Source organism: Desmodus rotundus, chromosome 3 (assembly GCF_022682495.2).
Source record: "Desmodus rotundus isolate HL8 chromosome 3, HLdesRot8A.1, whole genome shotgun sequence".
In the NCBI taxonomy this organism is placed as follows: Eukaryota; Metazoa; Chordata; class Mammalia; order Chiroptera; family Phyllostomidae; genus Desmodus; species Desmodus rotundus.
This window is the reverse complement of record NC_071389.1, coordinates 30,546,388-30,552,437: the sequence shown is the minus strand read 5'-3', so window position 1 is coordinate 30,552,437 and position 6,050 is coordinate 30,546,388. Positions and strand designations below refer to the sequence as shown.

The following is a 6,050-nucleotide window of genomic DNA, read 5'->3' as shown; positions in this document are numbered from 1 at the left end:
TACTGCTGCGGCCCCCGGGGTGCTCTGACTTCTGCGTGGGAAGAGGTAAATCACCGCTACCGGGAGGTGGGATTTAGTCGGGAGGGCGGGGCCAATGGCGGCGGCAGCCGTTGAGCGAGGTGGGCGGGGCGGGCTGGCGGGGTCGGGATTTTGAGCCTGCGGGTAATCTCCAGATGTAGTACCCAGGCACGTTTTGTCCTAGTCTGGTGAGCTGTCCGGCAGCAACTCAAGAGGCGGTTTGCCGTAAACTGGATCTCGAAGGAGCTGCCACCTGTCTGCAGAAGGCTGAGGATTATAAAAGGCATCACAGTTCTGCTCCTCCCCTGAGCGCGACCTGGAGCGGAGGTCCGGGGTTCGTTGGAGTCAGACCTGTTATCCCGGAGGGTGGGGGTTGTCGTTAGGTCTGATCCGGCAGTGAGAGCCCCCAGCGGACCTGTCTTTTGGTCTGAGTGTCTTGGAGGAAGCTGCCTTTTGCTTGGCAAAAACTTTTTTTTGAGTTTTTTGGACACTTAATGAATTCTCACTCTCAAACCTTCACTTCATATCTACAATGTGCATTATATTAAGTACCTTCCCCACAGAGTCATTCTGAGAAGTAAATGTGTTTAAGTAGCACCAGACACAACTTAGGCACTCCATAATAATAAGGGTATATACGAGGGGGGACCCAGAAAGCCCCCAAATTTATTTATTAAAAATTGTGTATTTATTCTTACGTTTAAACTTCAGTCATCTTCAAGGTACTCTCCATTTGATGTAATACACCTATCGAGACGTTTTTTCCACTGCTCAAAACAGTTTGAACTCAGCGACTTTTAGTGCTTCTGCCTTTTTTTGTTTCATCTCTTCCATATCAGGAAACCATTTCCCTTTGAGGGCTTTTTTCATCCTGGGAAGCAAAAAGTCACTTGGGGCAAGATGGGGTGAATAGGGAAGGTGGGGCATGGGGGTCATGCCATTTTTGGTCAAAAACTGGTAAACATTCAGCATGGTGTGAGAGGGTGCGCTTGTAAATCACCCATCATGAAATGGGCAAAAGTGTTGAAAGTTTAAAAAAAAATTCACTGAGGCCAAACACAGCCTCTCACAACAATGCCAGCTGGTACACTGATACAGATGGGTTCCTAGAATACCCACCTAGCAGGGTAAGCCTGTACTAAAAAGGGCCCACCCTCCAGAACATAATTCCAGGGGATTTTGGGTCCCCCCCCCCACATGACATTTACTACCAAGCATTTATAAGCTTCTTAGATTCTCATTTAATGCTCACAACTATAATGGAAGTTTACTATTGTCCCCATTTTATAGGTGAAGAAACAGACTCAGAGAAGCTAATACCTTGTGGGACTAGCAAGGATTTGAATTTAGGCAATTTAGCTCCAGTCATTGTTCCTAGGTACCATGTTATATATGGTAAGGAGGAGCAGAACCGAGTTTTGTGGGGCTTGAAACATTTGTAAGTGCTTATTGAGACCCTCTAACATTAGGTGCACATATTAATACTCAGAATGAGGGGGAAAACAACGTCCACTATGGAATCCTGGGTATTTAGTCCCTTTATTCTGTAACCTCTTTAAGCAATTTATCAGAAAAGCTTTCCATCGCATCTGCCTTCTCCCCAGTTAGAACACTGACTAGAAATCCCCAGTAGCTTCTGGCACTCCCAGGGTCAGTGCAGGTGGGCCCTGAAGCTTACCATTAGCTTCATGGTAAATCTGCTTCTGATGATAACTATTACTATTTGGGAGGAGGATTGCAATAATTTTTTAATTAAATTTTTTATTTTGAGATATGTGCAGATTCACAGGCAGTTGTAAGAAATAATACAAAGAGATCCTGTATACCCTTTACCGGATTTCCTCTAATGGTAACATCTTGTAAAACTATAGTACATCACACCAGGGTACTGACAATAATACAGTCAAGATACAGAACGTTCCCATCACCATCTAAGCATCCCTCATGTAGCCCTTCAATAGAGACACCCACTTCTCTCCCAGTTCCAACCCTTCTTTAATGCCTGTAACTAGTAATCTGTTCTCTATTTCTATAGTTTTATCATTGCAAGAATGTTATATAAATTGAATCATATAGTATGTACCTTTCTAAAAGTGGCTTTTTTCACTCAGCATAATTGTCCAGATTGTAGTATGTGTATCAACATGTTTCTGTTTTAAAATATATTGTATTGATTATTCTATTACAGTTGTCCTAATTTTTCCTCCTTTGCCCCTCTCCACCCTGGTACTCCTATTCCCTCCAACAATTCCCTCCCCTTAGTTTATGCCCATGGGTCATACTTTGGCTCCTCCATTTCCTAGACTGTTCTTTACATCCCCCTATTTTGTACCTACTAATTTGTGCTTCTTAATCCCTACACCTTTTCCCCCATTCTCCTCCTTCCCCCTCCCAACTGATAATCCTCCAAATGATCTCCATATCTATGATACTGTTCCTGTTTTGCTTCCTTGCTTATTTTGTTAGTTAGATTCAATTATTGATAGTTGTGAATTTATTGTCATTTTAATGTTCATCATTTTGATCTTCCTCTTTTTCTTATATAATTCCCTTCATCATTTCATATAATCATGGTTTGGCAATGATGAACTTTAGTTTTATCTTGTCTGGGAAGCACTTTATCTGCCCTTCAGTTCTAAATGATATCTTTGCTGGATAGAGTAATGTGGAAGGGATGAAGCCTAAAATCAAATCAATGATTTGGAACACAAGGAAGAAAAAAGCATTCAATCGAAACAGCAAGAAGAAAAAAGAATTCAAAGAAATTAGGATAGGCTAAGGAGCCTCTGGGACATCTTTAAACATACAAACATCCAAATCATGGGGGTGGGAATCATAGGAAAAGAGGAAGAACAAGAAATTGAAAACTTAATTGAAAAAATAATGAAAGAAAACTTCCTTAATATGGTGAAGTAAATAAACATACAAGTCCAGGAAGCACAGAAAAGTCCCAAACAAGATGTACCCAAACAGGGCCACACCAAGGCACACAATAATTAAAATGCTATGCCCTGGCTGGTGTGGCCCAGTGCAAACCAATAATTAAAATGCCAAAGTTTAATGGTAAAGAGAGAATCTTAAAAACAACAAGAGAAAAGCAAATAGTTACCTACAACATGTTTCGTTTTATTGCTGAGTAATATTTTATGGCATGGATGTGCTTCACTTTAACTAATCACACAGTTGAAGGACATTTGAGTTGTTTACGGTGTTGGCTATTATAAATTGCTCTATGCATTCGTGTACAGATATTTGTGTAAGCATGATGTTTGTGTCTTCATTCTCTGAGATAAATGCCCAGGAGTACAATTGCTAGGGTGCAGGGTAATTGAATATTTCACCTTTTAAAAAACAAACAAGTTGTTTTCCAGAGTAGCTGTCCCATTTTACAGTCCCACCAGGAATGTGTGAGTAATCCAGTTTTTCTGAATCCTCACAAATTTGGTGTAGTCACAATCTTTTTAATTGATATGTGATTGACCCATATAGTTTCAAGTGTGCAACATAATGATTCTATATTTGTATATATTTTGAAACGATCACCACAGTAAGTTTAGTTAACATTTGTCAGCATACATAGTTACAATTTTTTTTCATGTGATGTGAACTTCTAAAATTTACTTTTAGCAATTTTCACATATGCAACACAGTATTAACTATAGTCACCATGCCACACCTTCCTTCCCCTGGACTCATTTATTTTATAACTGGAAGCTTGTACCTTTTGAGGCCCTTTATCCATTTTGCCTACCCCACCCACCCATTATTTTTCACTTCAGCCATTCTGATACGTGTGAAGTGATATCATTGTGATTTTAATATGCATTTCCTAATTGCTAATGATATTGGACATCTTTAGGTGGAGTTATTGGACATTAGACAAGAATTGTAATGCAGCTATTATTAATAGGAAGGAATGAATGAAAATCACCAGAAATCGTAACTACGTGTGTGGTAGGCAGAATAATGGGCTACCAATGATGTCCATGGCCTAATCTCCAGAATCTGTGAATATAATAGGTTACGTGGCAAGGGAAAATTAAAATTGCTAATCAGCTGACCTTGAGGTGGAGAGACTATCCCGGATTATCTGGCCCAATGTAATCACAGGTGTCCTTATAAGTGGCCCAGGAAGGCAACAAAGGCAGTGTCAGAGAGGAGATGGCCTCTAGAAGCTGGAAAATGCAAGGAAATAGACTCTCCCAGAGCCTCCAGGGAAGAATGCAACCCGCTTGCACCTTGATTTTGGCCTAATGAGACCCATTTAAGACCTCTGACCTCCAAAATGGTTAGATAGGTGTTGTTTTATACCACTAAGTTTGTGGTAATTTGTTACAGCAACCATAGGAAACTAATTACTGTTGGTTAATATAAAAGTCTGGCTTTAAAAATATTTTTCTTCTTTTAATCTCTATAAAATGCATATGATGACTCTGGCTGGTGTGGCTGAGTGGTTGAGTGGCAGCCTGCAAATCAAGGAGTCCCCGGTTTGATTCCTGGGAATCAGTCTACTGCACGTGCCTGGATTGCGGGCTGGGTCCCCAGTAGGGGGTGCCCAGGAGGCAACCACACATTGTTGTTTCTCTCCGTCTTTCTCCCTCCCTTCCCCTCTAAAAATAAATAAATAAAATCTTTAAAAACTAAAATAAAATGCATTATGATGTATTAAAACAAACACTATGTTTGGGCACTTATAACATGTAGATGTGGTACCTCTGACAAAAGCTCAAAGGACTGGGCAAGAGGGAGCAAGTGGAACTAGACTCCCAGACTTTGTGTGAAGTAGTACAATACTCACTCTATCATCAGAGAAGGAGGGATGTTGAAATCTCCATTCATGCTTGTGGATTTGAGTTTTTTCCCTTTAGTCCTGCCAGTTTTTCTTCAAAAACTGTAATTTGAAAGCTCTTTAATTAGGTGTATAAACAGTTGAAATTTTTGTCCTCATATATTGATCCTTTTATCATTATAAAATGTCCTTTTTCTCTGGTAATACTCCTTGTCCTGAAGTTTATTTTGCCTGATATTAATTTCCAACATTCCTTGGATTAGCCTTTGCATAGTACATTTTCCCAACCTTTTACTTTCACCTTATTTGTATCTTTGTATTTGAAGTACATCTCTTGCAGACAGCATATACTTGGATTCTGCTTTTTCTTCAGACCGGCAGTCTCTGTTTGTAATTGCAATGTTTAGTCCACTTACACTCAATTGAATTATTGTTAATTTTGGGTTTAAGACTGCCATTTGCTATTTGTTTTCTTTTTGTCTCATCTGTTGATAGAACAAGCAGACAATAATTCATCAAGGATAAAGAAGCCTTGACCAATAATATTAACCATCTTGACTTAATTGACATTTGCAGAACACCATACCTAACAACTGGAAAATGCACATTCTTTTCAAGGGGATATGGAACATTCACCTAATTAGGCTATCTTCTGGGCTGTAAGACAAGTCTCAATAAAATTTTTAAAATTGACATTGTACATAGTATATCCTCTGCAGTTATATTAAAAATCAATAAAAATGAGCTTTCTAAAAAGCCTCAAATATTTAGTAAATCACATACTTCTAATTAGCTCATGGGCCAAAGAAAAATAGCAAAGAGAATTATAAAACATTTAAAAATGAATGTTAATAAACACAAGATAAAAAATGTATAAGATGTAGGTAAAGCAGTGCTTAGAGAGAAATTTACATATTATAAAAGAATAGAGGCTTCACCCTTTTTTCAGGTCCTTGCTTCCAAGATGACGAAGAAAAGAAGGAACAACCGTCCTGCCAAAAAAGGCCGGGGCCATGTGCGGCCTACTCGCTGCACCGACTGCACTGGATGCGTGCCCAAGGACAAGGCCATTAAGAAATTCGTCATTCGAAACACAGTAGAGGCCACAGCTGTCAGGGACATTTCAGAAGCCAGTGTTTTCGACGCCTATGTGCTTCCCAAGCTGTATGTGAAACTGCATTACTGTGTGAGTTGTGCCATTCACAGCAAAGTAGTCAGAAATCGTTCTCGCGAAGCCCGGTAG

General features: G+C 39.7%; 1 pseudogene; it reads left to right on the top strand.

Moving 5' to 3' along the window:
* Nucleotides 1-5,765: 5,765 nt before the first annotated feature.
* Nucleotides 5,766-6,050, top strand: LOC112314625 (small ribosomal subunit protein eS26 pseudogene; annotated as a pseudogene).